This window comes from Sander vitreus, chromosome 22 (assembly GCF_031162955.1).
Source record: "Sander vitreus isolate 19-12246 chromosome 22, sanVit1, whole genome shotgun sequence".
NCBI lineage: Eukaryota > Metazoa > Chordata > Actinopteri > Perciformes > Percidae > Sander > Sander vitreus.
In genome coordinates, this window is record NC_135876.1 from 26,285,407 (window position 1) to 26,299,565 (window position 14,159).

At 50.3% G+C, this 14,159-nt stretch overlaps 1 protein-coding gene across 2 annotated transcripts in view; it reads left to right on the forward strand.

Moving 5' to 3' along the window:
* Positions 1 to 14,159, forward strand: part of LOC144537190 (zinc fingers and homeoboxes protein 2-like) — a 143,900-nt gene that overhangs the window by 112,237 nt on the left and 17,504 nt on the right. The window lies entirely within an intron of this gene.

Sequence of the window (14,159 nt, forward strand, 5' to 3'; positions counted from 1 at the left end):
CTGTCTATCTTTCACCGCCTGTTTCCCTCTGTCTTGTCTCCTCTTGTGTTCTCTTGTCTCCCCCTCCTCTCCTTCATTTACCCCTTTATTCTCATTTTCTCTCCTCCTCCTCTCCTCTCTTTGTGCCACCTTTCCTCCTCTCCTTCACCTCTCCCTGCTTTCTCTCTCTCCATCCTCTCTTCTCTCTCCTCATGCTCCCTCTCTTCTTCCTTCCTCCTCACCTACCTGTCCTGTTCCTTTCTTCCTAACCTTCGATCCTCTACAGTACTTCTCCCTCTTGCCCCCTCGTCTCCTCCTCTCCGTCCTCTACCCCCTCGTCTCCTCCTCTCTGTCCTCTACCCCTCGTCTCCTCCTCTCCGTCCTCTACCCCCTCGTCTCCTCCTCTTCCTCTACCCCCTCGTCTCCTCCTCTCTCCTCCTCCTCTCCTCCCCTCGTCTCCTCCTCTCTCTCCTCTACCCCTCTCATCTCCTCCTCTCCGTCCTCTACCCCCTCGTCTCCTCCTCTCTGTCCTCTACCCCCTCGTCTCCTCCTCTCTGTCCTCTACCCCCTCGTCTCCTCCTCTCCGTCCTCTCCCCCTCGTCTCCTCCTCTCTGTCCTCTACCCCCTCGTCTCCTCCTCTTCCTCTACCCCCTCGTCTCCTCCTCTTCCTCTACCCCCTCGTCTCCTCCTCTCCGTCCTCTACCCCCTCGTCTCCTCCTCTTCCTCTACCCCCTTGTCTCCTCCTCTCCGTCCTCTACCCCCTCGTCTCCTCCTCTCTGTCCTCTACCCCCTCGTCTCCTCCTCTCCGTCCTCTCCTCCTCCTCGTCTCCTCCTCTCCGTCCTCTACCCCCTCGTCTCCTCCTCTTCCTCTACCCCCTCGTCTCCTCCTCTCCTCCTCTACCCCTCCTCTCCTCCTCCTCTCCTCCTCCTATCCCTCCCTCGTCTCCTCCTCTCCGTCCTCTACTCCCTCGTCTCCTCCTCTCCTCCTCTCCTCCTCTCGTCTCTCTCCTCTCCTCCTCTCTCCTCCTCCTCGTCTCCTCCTCTCCCGTCTCTCTCCTCTCCTCGTCTCCTCCTCTCCTCCTCTCCTCCCCTCGTCTCCTCCTCTCCTCTCTCCTCCTCTCCTCCTCGTCTCCTCCTCTCCGTCCTCTACCCCTCCTCTCCTCCTCCTCCTCTCTCTCCTCTCCTCTCTCCCTCGTCTCCTCCTCTCCTCCTCTACTCGTCTCCTCCCGTCTCCTCCTCTCCTCCTCTCTCTCCCCCTCGTCTCCTCCTCTCTGTCCTCTACCCCCTTGTCTCCTCCTCTCCGTCCTCTACCCCCTCGTCTCCTCCTCTCTGTCCTCTACCCCCTCGTCTCCTCCTCTCCGTCCTCTACCCCCTCGTCTCCTCCTCTCTGTCCTCTACCCCCTTGTCTCCTCCTCTCCGTCCTCTACCCCCTCGTCTCCTCCTCTCTGTCCTCTACCCCCTCGTCTCCTCCTCTCCGTCCTCTACCCCCTCGTCTCCTCCTCTCCGTCCTCTACCCCCTCGTCTCCTCCTCTTCCTCTACCCCCTCGTCTCCTCCTCTCCGTCCTCTACCCCTCGTCTCCTCCTCTCTGTCCTCTACCCCCTCGTCTCCTCCTTTCCGTCCTCTACCCCTCGTCTCCTCCTCTCCGTCCTCGTCTCCTCCTTTCCGTCCTCTACCCCCTCGTCTCCTCCTTTTCCTCTACCCCCTCGTCTCCTCCTTTCTGTCCTCTACCCCCTCGTCTCCTCCTCTCCGTCCTCTACCCCCTTGTCTCCTCCACTCCGTCCTCTACCCCCTTGTCTCCTCCACTCCGTCCTCTGCCCCTCATCTCCTCCTCCTCTTCCTTTTCCGTCTTGTCTCCTCTTGTGTGGTTTTTCCCCTCCCTTTCTGACCTCTACTCTCTTTTTCTCCTGCTTGTATCTCTCCTTCCTCTCTCTCTCTCTCTTTTCTCTCCTCCTCATGTGTTCTTCCTTGTCTCGTGTCTCCTTAAGTCCATTCTCTCCTCCTTCTTTCCCGTTTTCTCTCTTCCTACCTCCCTGTCTCTCCTTCCTCTGTGCCCTTCTCTTGTGTGATTCCTCCCCTCCTGACCTCTCCCCTCTCTCCCTCCCTCCTCTCTCTCCTCCTCCTCTCCTAATTAGCACCTGAGCATACAGGGCTGGTTAATATTCGGCGCTGCTACGGCAGAAGGGCACCTCGCCGTCTCCCCCTGCGCTGCTGTTTCCTTGGTAACGCCATGGAAATGAAGCAGCGCTCTCTGTCTTCTCTCTTGTCTCTTTCCTAATTTTTTTTGCGTCCCCTCCTCTTTCACTTTTTAATGAGTCACTGCATCCATTAAAGTGTCGGATGGAAGGATGGCAGGGGAGTCACGGGGGGCAGGGCGGCGTGCTCCGAGACACAACTACGAAATTAAAGTTTTTATTTCTTCAAAAGGAAAAGTCAACATTTGTGTAAATGTCCGCGTGAGGCGAGATTATATTTCTCCGTTGATCTGACGGATGTTCAGGATTGATTGCTGTGTCCAAGGACGATATATGTATTTATTCATTTGTTTGTCTGACAGTTCAGTGCAGCGCGTGTGTGTGTGTGTGTGTGTGTGTGTGTGTGTGTGTGTGTGTGTGTGTGTGTGAGAGTGAGTGTGTGTATCTGTGGGTTGTGTGTGTGTGTGTGTGTGTGTGTGTGTGTGTGTGTGTGTGAGAGTGAGTGAGTGTGTGTGTGTGTGTGTGTGTGTGTGTGTGAGTGAGTGAGTGAGTGTATCTGTGGGTTGTGTGAGTGTGTGCGTGCTTGTGTGTGTGTGTGTGTGTGTGCCTGCGTGTGTGTGTGCCTGCGTGTGTGTGTGTGTGTGTGTGTGTGTTTTGGGGGTGGGTGGGACGGAGACCTTGGCTTTGATGAAGTTCTTTAAAGCTGTTAATTGTACTTCATTCATATTTCATGGTCGCGGGGGGCAGACGGTTCTCAGAGGGAGAATTGATAGAACAGCGTGTGTGTGTGTGTGTGTGTGTGTGTGTGTGTGAGTGTGTGTTTGTCTGTCATGACAGCTGGAGGTCAGAGGGATTGTGTGTGTGTGTGTGTGTGTGTGTGTGTGTGTGTGTATCTGTCTCTACCACAGTTTGTATTGTGATCTCTTTTGCGACGATTTTTGAAATTGATTCTTTTCCCTAGAATGGATTCTGGATTAGTTTTGTTTCTGCATCATATCTGTTTCCAGTGAAGCGAACGAAAGCAGAACATCCATGTTATGTTCTTCTTTACAAATGAAATAAATGTCAGACTGACTGACTGACAAGCGATGTGCATTCTTGAACATTTTGACACAAATCATATCGGCACCCATGTGTCGCTGCTATCTTCTCTGGGGAGCTTGTTCCGCGGAGCCCTTGTGTTTTCTCGCCCCGCAGTTTTCCCTCGATTGGGGTGGCACCTAAATCATGGTTGCCGCTGTCGCCGTGGTCCTGCTAGGCACCCTGCTACGACCTGCTGTGCCCTGCTACACCCCGCTACACCCTGTTATGTCCTGCTACATCCTGCTGTGCCCTGCTACACCCCGCTACACCCTGTTATGTCCTGCTACATCCTGCAGTGCCCTACAGTGCCCTGCTACACCCTGTTATGCCCTGCTACACCCTGTTATGTTCTACAACACCCTGCTATGCCCTACAGTGCCCTGCTACACCCTGTTATGCCCTGCTACACCCTGTTATGTTCTGCTACACCCTGCTACACCCTGTTATGTCCTGTTACACCCTGCTACTCCTTGTTATGTCCTGCTACACCCTGCTATGCCCTACAGTGCCCTGCTACATCCTGCTATGCCCTGCTACACCCCGCTACACCCTGTTATGTCCTGCTACACCCTGTTATGTCCTGCTACACCCTGCTACACCCCGCTATGCCCTGCTACACCTTGTTATGTCCTGCTACACCCTGCTATGCCCTACAGTGCCCTGCTACACCCTGCTACACCCCGCTATGCCCTGCTACACCCTGCTACACCCCGCTATGCCCTGCTACACCCTGCTACACCCTGTTATGCCCTGCTACACCCTGTTATGTCCTACAACACCCTGCTATGCCCTACAGTGCCCTGCTACACCCTGCTACACCCTGCTACACCCTGCTACGCCCTGCTACACCCTGCTACACCCCGCTATGCCCTGCTACACCCTGTTATGTCCTGCTACACCCTGTTATGTCCTGCTACACCCTGCTATGCCCTACAGGGCCCTGCTACACACTGCTATGCCCTGCTACACCCCGCTACACCCTGTTATGTCCTGCTACACCCTGCTATGCCCTACAGGGCCCTGCTACACACTGCTATGCCCTGCTACACCCCGCTACACCCTGTTATGTCCTGCTACACCCTGATATGCTCTACAGTGTCCTGCTACACCCTGCTATACCCTGTTATTCCCTGCTACACCCTGCTATGCCCTGTTATGCCCTCCTACACCCTGCTATGTCCTGCTACACCCTGCTATGTTCTGCTATGCCCTGCTACACCCTTCTATGCCGGCAGTGCCCTGCTACGCCATGAACTACTACAACAACTACTATTTCTAGTCATAGTTCCATTATCTTTATTGTAACTATTATTGCCACTGTTCATCACCCCCCCAACCGGCTCCGTCAGACACCGCCCACCAAGAGCCTGGGTCTGTCCCAGGTTTCTCCCTAAAAGGGAGTTTTCCTCGCCACTGTCGCACTAAATGCATGCTCACTGGGGAATCACTGGAATTGTTGGGTCTTTGTAAATGATAGAGTGTGGTCTAGACCTACTCTATCTGTAAAGTGTCCTGAGATAACTCGTTATGATTTGATACTATAAATAAAATTGAATTGAATTGATTGAATCGGGCGGTGGAGCCAGAGGTATCAAAGTCCCGCCCATACCCATGGCCCAACCAATCACGAGTCAATCCCAGCTGTCAATCATGAGGTTTCACCCTGTTTTCATAGTATCAAATAACTAATAAAAACCACTTACTACTTAAACTACTTAAAATGACAGAAACCATCTTTGGGAAACATTTATTCAATATGTACTTTGAAAAAATATTAAAGTGCTCATATTATGCTTTTTGGCTTTCTCCCTTTCCTTTATTGTGTTATATATCTTTTTTTGTGCACGTTATAGGTTTACAAAGTGAAAAAGCCCAAAGTCCCCCCCAAAGGGACTTACCATCTCCAACAGAGAACACTGTTCACAAACTGCTCCAAACAGCTCTATTGTAGTCCAGCCTTTACTTCAGAGACAAACGTGGTCACTTTGGAACACACGTTATAATGCTCGCCTAGCTGCTAGCATGGCACGCCCTCATACTCTGCTTCTGACTGGCTAGTAGTCCTTACCTAGGTACTGTCAGGGCACGCCCTCATACTCTGCTTCTGACTGGCTAGTAGTCCTTACCTAGGTACTGTCAGGGACACGCCCTCATACTCTGCTTCTGACTGGCTAGTAGTCCTTACCTAGGTACTGTCAGGGCACGCCCTCATACTCTGCTTCTGACTGGCTAGTAGTCCTTACCTAGGTACTGTCAGGGCACGCCCTCATACTCTGCTTCTGACTGGCTAGTAGTCCTTACCTAGCTACTGTCAGGGCACGCCCTCATACTCTGCTTCTGACTGGCTAGTAGTCCTTACCTAGCTACTGTCAGGGCACGCCCTCATACTCTGCTTCTGACTGGCTAGTAGTCCTTACCTAGGTACTGTCAGGGCACGCCCTCATACTCTGCTTCTGACTGGCTAGTAGTCCTTACCTAGGTACTGTCAGGGCACGCCCTCATACTCTGCTTCTGACTGGCTAGTAGTCCTTACCTAGGTACTGTCAGGGCACGCCCTCATACTCTGCTTCTGACTGGCTAGTAGTCCTTACCTAGGTACTGTCAGGGCACGCCCTCATACTCTGCTTCTGACTGGCTAGTAGTCCTTACCTAGCTACTGTCAGGGCACGCCCTCATACTCTGCTTCTGACTGGCTAGTAGTCCTTACCTAGGTACTGTCAGGGCACGCCCTCATACTCTGCTTCTGACTGGCTAGTAGTCCTTACCTAGGTACTGTCAGGGCACGCCCTCATACTCTGCTTCTGACTGGCTAGTAGTCCTTACCTAGGTACTGTCAGGGCACGCCCTCATACTCTGCTTCTGACTGGCTAGTAGTCCTTACCTAGGTACTGTCAGGGCACGCCCTCATACTCTGCTTCTGACTGGCTAGTAGTCCTTACCTAGGTACTGTCAGGGGCACGCCCTCATACTCTGCTTCTGACTGGCTAGTAGTCCTTACCTAGGTACTGTCAGGGCACGCCCTCATACTCTGCTTCTGACTGGCTAGTAGTCCTTACCTAGGTACTGTCAGGGCACGCCCTCATACTCTGCTTCTGACTGGCTAGTAGTCCTTACCTAGGTACTGTCAGGGCACGCCCTCATACTCTGCTTCTGACTGGCTAGTAGTCCTTACCTAGGTACTGTCAGGGACACGCCCTCATACTCTGCTTCTGACTGGCTAGTAGTCCTTACCTAGGTACTGTCAGGGCACGCCCTCATACTCTGCTTCTGACTGGCTAGTAGTCCTTACCTAGGTACTGTCAGGGCACGCCCTCATACTCTGCTTCTGACTGGCTAGTAGTCCTTACCTAGCTACTGTCAGGGCACGCCCTCATACTCTGCTTCTGACTGGCTAGTAGTCCTTACCTAGGTACTGTCAGGGCACGCCCTCATACTCTGCTTCTGACTGGCTAGTAGTCCTTACCTAGGTACTGTCAGGGCACGCCCTCATACTCTGCTTCTGACTGGCTAGTAGTCCTTACCTAGGTACTGTCAGGGCACGCCCTCATACTCTGCTTCTGACTGGCTAGTAGTCCTTACCTAGGTACTGTCAGGGCACGCCCTCATACTCTGCTTCTGACTGGCTAGTAGTCCTTACCTAGCTACTGTCAGGGCACGCCCTCATACTCTGCTTCTGACTGGCTAGTAGTCCTTACCTAGGTACTGTCAGGGCACGCCCTCATACTCTGCTTCTGACTGGCTAGTAGTCCTTACCTAGGTACTGTCAGGGCACGCCCTCATACTCTGCTCCTGACTGGCTAGTAGTACTTACCTAGGTACTGTCAGGGCACGCCCTCATACTCTGCTTCTGACTGGCTAGTAGTACTTACCTAGGTACTGTCAGGGCACGCCCTCATACTCTGCTCCTGACTGGCTAGTAGTCCTTACCTAGGTACTGAGCATGTGCGACTCCCAACAAAGATGTTCCAGCAGTGAGAGGTCTCACTCTGTAGCTAAAACAGAGAGCTCATCACACAGGGTGAAAAGAGGAGCTGCAGCAATGTGCAGTACAACAAAAATATGGTGTTTTATTTGAAAATTAAACCATGTAAACATATTCTGATACAACCTCTAAATACAATTATGAACCTGAAAATGAGCATAATATGGGCTCTTTAAAATAAACTAACTCCATGGAAATTAAATGGAAAAGGTTTACTCTCTGTGAAGGACATTTAAGTCAATATCAAGGTACTTGGCTAAAACTATCATGTTTGATTCAGTCATTTCCACCCTGACGTACTTAGAGCCCTGTTAGGACGGATTATCTTTCAGGAGAGAATGATTTTTCTACCACACTGTTTCCGTCTGTAATTCCTCCCGACTGCAAACTCCAGGCCTGTTCCCCCCTTTGTGTAAAAGGGACCAGCCAAAATAACCTGAGGCGAAACTAGTCATGACGTCCTTTCGGTAGGTTTTTCGCAGAACTCTTATATAACACACGGGTGAGATTTAAATCTCTATAAGCTGAAGAGAAAGCTGCTGGAAATAGCCCGGCACTCACAGAAGAGCTGGGTCATACTGCCAGCTGTGTTAATGATGCATTAGCACCACAAGGTGCCCACACAAAGGCCCGCTTTGATCCATCATTTAGCATCCCCGCACACACTTACATTGAAAACACAGACACACAAACGTGGAGCTGGCAGTTTAAACTGCATCAGGACTGTGGGCCCGAGGAGGAAAGCAGGCACGGCGTTGTCATGAACCCGTTTGTTCGATGCCGTACAAACATCTATGCACACCAATCCGTGTGATGTCCTACGAAATTACAGCCAAAACTCCGGGCAACGCGTAGCGTCTGCTGCACACCGCAGCGATAGTTTCGGCGTCTCCTCTATTTCTTGTGGAAGGCAGGTAATCACATAGTGATCAGGCATACAGAGACACACACACACAGACAGGTTTGTTTCACTATCTTTGTGGGGACCCGCCATTGACATAATGCATTCCCTAGCCCCTTACCCTAACCTTACCCATCACAACTAAATCCCTAAACTTAACCCTTACCCTCACCCTAACCAGAACCTCATTACAACCCTAATCCTAAAACCAAGTCTTAACCCTCTAACAGACCTTTAAACGTGTGGGGTCCAGCATTTTGGCCCCACAAAGCTGTTGGGACCCCACAAGTATCAAACTCCTGGTTTTTGGACCCCACAAATATAGTTAAACAAGCCCACACACACACACACATACACACAGAGTTACTTATAGGCTACATTTACCACTGTTTTCCCCAATCATCCTGTCATCCAGTCTGTTTCTATCAGAGACAGACAGACAGACCCCTCCCCCCAAAGCTCCCCCTCCACAGTCAAACAACCGTATCCCCCAAGAATCAGAAACTGCGTGTTTGAAGTAGTTTATCTTGTGGTGGAGCCGCTCGCCATTGACCTGTCACTCAGCTATTAAACAGAAACGGCGAGGAGACACTAGAGAGCGAAGCCTCTGAGACGCAAGTTTGTGAAAGTCACTCGTCCTTCAGGAGCCTGAAGCTGGTAAAAAAAAGGACAGAACCGGAGCCATGACATGTAGCGCCACAATCTCGAGACACATAGGGCAGCTGTATGACACCACAGGAAGAATAAAACTTATACATCTCGGCCGCTTGTACCCTGGATCTTGTTCTTTCGGTCATGACCCAGCCTTCATGACCATAGGTGAGGGTAGGAACAAAAACTGACCGGTAGATCGAGAGCTTTGCCTTCTGGCTCAGCTCTCTTTTCGTCACAACGGTGCGATAAATTGAATGTAATACCGCCCCCGCTGTGCCGATTCTCCGACCAATCTCTTTTCTATATCAGAAGTTTGGGTTTCTGTACCGTAGGTGGTTCTCCACGGCACTCTTCACAAGGAAGTCATTAATGTTTAATAGCATGTAGAGAGAAATAGATTGGTGTGTGTGAAGTTACAAAAATGTCTTAGTGGTAGAGCGAGCGGCCATATAAAGAGGCTCAGTCCCATGTCATCCCCCCCTCCTCTCTCTCTCTCTCTCTCTCTCTCTCTCTCTCTCGCTCTCTTTCTCTCTCTCTCTCTCTCCTCTCTCTCTGTCTCTCTCTCTCTCTCTGTCTCTCTCTCTCTCTCTCTCTGCTCTCTCTCTCTCTCTCTGTCTCTCTCTCCTCTCTCTGTCTCTCTCTCTCTCTCTCTCTCTCTCTGTCTCTCTCTCTCTGTCTCTCTCTCTCCTGTCTGCTCTCTCTCTCTCTCTCTCTCCATCTCTCTCTGCTCTCTTTCTCTCTCTCTCTCTCTCTCTCTCTGTCTCTCTCTCTCTCTCTCTCTCTCTCTCTCTCTCTCTCTCTCTGTCTCTCTCTCTCTCTCTCTGTCTCTCTCTCTCTCTCTCTCTCTCTCTCTCTCTCTCTCTCTCTCTCTCTGTCTCTCTCTCTCTCTCTCTCTCTCTGTCTCTCTCTCTCTCTCTCTCTCTCTCTCTCTCTCTCTCTCTCTCTCTCTCTCTCTCTCTCTCTCTCTCTCTGTCTCTCTCTCTCTCTCTCTCTCTCTCTCTCTCTCTCTCTCTCTCTCTCTGTCTCTCTCTCTCTCTCTCTGTCTCTCTCTCTCTCTCTCTCTCTCTCTCTCTCTCTCTCTCTCTCTCTCTCTCTCTCTCTCTCTCTGTCTCTCTCTCTCTCTCTCTCTCTCTCTCTCTCTCTCTCTCTGTCTCTCTCTCTCTCTCTGTCTCTCTCTCTCTCTCTCTCTCTCTCTCTCTCTCTCTCTCTCTCTGTCTCTCTCTCTCCTGTCTCTCTCTCTCTGTCTCTCTCTCTCCTGTCTCTCTCTCTCTGTCTCTCTCTCGTCTCTCTCTCTCTCTGTCTCTCTCTCTCTCTCTCTGTCTCTCTCTCTGTCTCTCTCTCTCTCTCTCTCTCTCTCTCTCTCTCTCTCTCTGTCTCTCTCTCTCTGTCTCTCTCTGTCTCTCTCTCTCGCTGTCTCTCTCTCTCCTGTCTCTCTCTCTCTCTCTCTCTCTCTCTCTCTGTCTCCCTCTCTCCTCTCTCCTCTCTGTCTCTCTCTCTCTCTCTCTCTCTCTCTCTCTCTCCTCTCTCCTCTCTGTCTCTCTCTCTCTCTCTGTCTCTCTCTCTCTCTCTGTCTCTCTCTCTCTCTCTCTGTCTCCCTCTCTCCTCTCTCCTCTCTGTCTCTCTCTCTCTCTCTCTCTCTGTCTCTCTCTCTCTCTCTTCAGACAACGCATTTTCAACAAAAAATATAGTTGTAGATTGTTATCAGGTTGGTTTTTGGTTTTGTGAGGAGAAAGGGACCCACACACAGCTGAAAAACATGTAATTACGTTCAGCGAGGCCTTTTGCTCTCTCGGTTCTGTATCTGCTAACACTGATGCGTTGTAACGTGCAATTTCATAACCTTTAAGCCATAATTAAAACGACCACGTCTAAAGGATGCACATGTACAGTACGTTACCAGACAAGTTTGACTCAGACGTTACTTACATACTACGACTACATACTTCTGGTGTAGTTACAAACTGTCTAATGCCTCGTTATATAAAAAAAAACAGGCTTGTTTATTGCTAAGGCCATATCGTCAAAATTAAATGTTTAATAATAATGTATAACAATAACAATAAGTTATTTCACTGGTAAATTGCTGTTGAACGACAAAAACAACAACCAGATGGGAAAAGGACATTTAACAATAACTTCAAATGCACCACGAGGCTGTAGTTTACCAGTTTCATTGAACGCACCGTCTGTGTTGTTTCTCCGACGGCAGCTGCAGATTGTTACATCCCGGTGTTGAATCCTCTACAGTAAAACACAGTCACACTTTACACCGTTTAGCGTTAGCTGTCAGCATTTTAACCGTGTTTAATCCAGCTACTAGCTAGGCTAGTTAGCTGCTGTCGAGTATAGTGTTAACTAGCTAGCGGTAGGCTAACGTTAGCTGCTGTCGAGTATAGTGTTAACTAGCTAGCGGTAGGCTAACGTTAGCTGCTGTCGAGTATAGTGTTAACTAGCTAGCGGTAGGCTAACGTCAGCTGCTGTTGAGTATAGTGTTAACTAGCTAGCGGTAGGCTAACGTCAGCTGCTGTCGAGGTATAGTGTTAACTAGCGTCATGTGCAGCGGTGTTCCTGTTTCCTGTATCGTCTGTTTCAGAGCATCAGAGAGAAGAGCAGACATATCAGTGGCACCAGAATGAGGCACTGAAATCGGCGTTGCTATTCCTGCAGCAGCAGGATGTGTTAGGAGGAAGTACGGCAACATAGTAGCCTGTTAGGCACGACGCAAACCCGAGTGAAGTGAAAAAACAAATGAACGCGTTATGCTCGACCCTTAATCACATCGCGATTAAGGCGTTAATGCTGACAGCCCTAGTTTTAATAATAAAGAAATGCAATGTCAAGTTGTCATAATCAAGACAAAACCCGAATGACACTTAATGACAGAAGTCATAAACGTTTAGGACTTGTTCATAACGTTTATGACACGTTCATGACACAGTTATGTCCAAAAGAGTTTTGGATTTGTACTTTTGGGTCGTTATTTGGAGAGAAATAGTCAGCTCTGTGTGCATTTCCTTAAATTCTGCGAGCGTTTGGTTGCCGGATGAGTTACGAGCCACCCGACCGGAGGTTCAGATCCCCCTGATGACCGTGACGCGAGCATTAGCCAAGTTTGTTGTCAGTGGATTCTTTCTCTGTGCCAAAATGTTCGCTGTGTGCCTCCCTGCGAGCCCCCGTACCCTCCAGTTCGCCCTTGTTCCAGTAAAACGTCTTTTACTATGAGCACACTTTGGCTCCTTTCGATCTTCCTTTCGTGCTCCTAATTTGTCATTTCATTTCCCAAGATATCTCCTCATTACCTTCTTTGTCAGATCAGAGTTTCGTGGCTTCCTCGACACCCTTTTCGCTCCGGTATGCCCTTGTTCATGTCGACATGCACGCTGAATTGCCTACAGTGCAGTCAGAGGGATGGATGGAGGGATGGAGGGAGGGAGGGAGAGATGGAGGGAGGGATGGATGGAGGGAGGGAGAGATGGATGGATGGAGGGAGGGAGGGATGGATGGAGGGAGGGAGTGGATGGAGGAGGAGAGATGGATGGAGAGGTGGATGGATGGAGAGATGGATGGAGGGAGCGATGGATGGATGGATGGAGGGAGGGAGAGATGGAGGGAGCGAGGGAGGGAGCGATGGATGGAGGGAGGGAGGGAGGGAGAGATGGATGGAGGGAGGGAGAGATGGAGGGAGAGATGGATGGATGGAGGGAGGGAGAGATGGATGGATGGAGAGATGGATGGATGGATGGAGGGAGGGAGAGATGGATGGATGGAGGGATGGATGGAGGGAGGGAGGGAGAGATGGATGGATGGAGGGAGGGAGATGGATGGATGGAGAGATGGATGGATGGAGGGAGGGAGGGAGCGATGGATGGAGGGAGGGAGAGATGGATGGAGAGATGGATGGATGGAGGGAGGGAGCGATGGATGGAGGGAGGGAGAGATGGATGGATGGAGAGATGGATGGAGAGATGGATGGATGGAGGGAGTTTGTGGTTAGACTGATGGCTGGATTTGCCCTTGACGGAGGAGGAGCTGTGATACGTTATCCTCATCAGTGTGTGTTAAAGCTGATCCACTCCGGTTACTTCAGTGTCCCTTTCAGACGGGAAGTTACGGTGTCTCGTCCTGCTCTGAGTTTAGTTTGGGGAGTTTTGGCCAACTGTCTTCATCATCTGTCTTTCTGTCTCTGTCTGTCTCTCTTTCTGTCTTTCTGTCTGTCTTTGTGTCTTTCTTTCTGCCTTTCTGTCTTTCTGTCGTTCTTTCTGTCTGTCTTTCTGTCTCTGTCTGTCTTTCTCTGTCTTTCTGTCGTTCTTTCTGTCTTTGTGTCTATCTTTCTGTCTGTCTGTCTTTCTGTCTGTCTTTCTGTCGTTCTTTCTGTCTTTTTGTCTCTGTGTCTATCTTTCTGTCTTTCTGTCTATCTGTCTGTCGTTCTTTCTGTCTGTCTTTCTGTCTGTCTTTGTGTCTTTCTTTCTGTCTTTCTGCCTTTCTGTCTTTCTGTCTCTGTCTTTCTTTCTGTCTTTGTGTCTATCTTTCTGTCTGTCTGTCTTTCTGTCTGTCTTCTGTCGTTCTTTCTGTCTTTTTGTCTCTGTGTCTGTCTGTCTGTCTGTCTGTCTTCTGTTTGTCGGTCTGTCTTCTGTCGTTCTGTCTGTCTGTCTGTCTTTGTGTCTCTGTGTCTATCTTTCTGTCTGTCTGTAGTTCTGTCTGTCACATATCCTGCAACCCCCCCCAAATCTACGCCTAGCACTGGCCTTGAGAAAGCACGCCAGTGGAAGAAAGACACAAAGGTTTGTTTGTTTTTTCCGGTTGAGGAAAAACAAAACGGTCTCACCTGCCTCTGAAAAAACGAGAAACAGAAAAGAGTGTCGCTTCTCGCAACGTGCAAATCGCTGTTGTCACGGCTGCAGCTTTTTTTTAATTATTTCCCACATAGCTACGGCGTGCGGCCGCGCTCTGAACAACCCCCTGTACACAAATACTGTACAAGTAATTACAAGGGTGCGTGGAGGCGAGCTGAGCCCGACAAAATGGGACGCAGCCAAGCGGCGTCCGACTCCCCTCGCCAGGAGTTGGCTCTGAGTACTCGAGGCCGACGCAGTGATGCAGCAAGACATGACACGGTTGTGTTTTTCTTTCTCTTTCCTTTCTTTTATTTTCGGAGCTGGCAGCGGCAGAGCTGCTCCTCGCCGACATGAAAACGCTCCGTCTCATTTCCCGTCGTCTTATCGTCTGTTTTCGGCATCTTTCTCTTGTTTCATTTGTCTTGTTTTGTATTTTACCTTCCTCCTTCCCAGCGGTGCAATGTAACTAATGGGTACTTAAGTACATATTTAAGGGTACTTGTACATTACGTGCGTCTTTTCTTTTCATGCC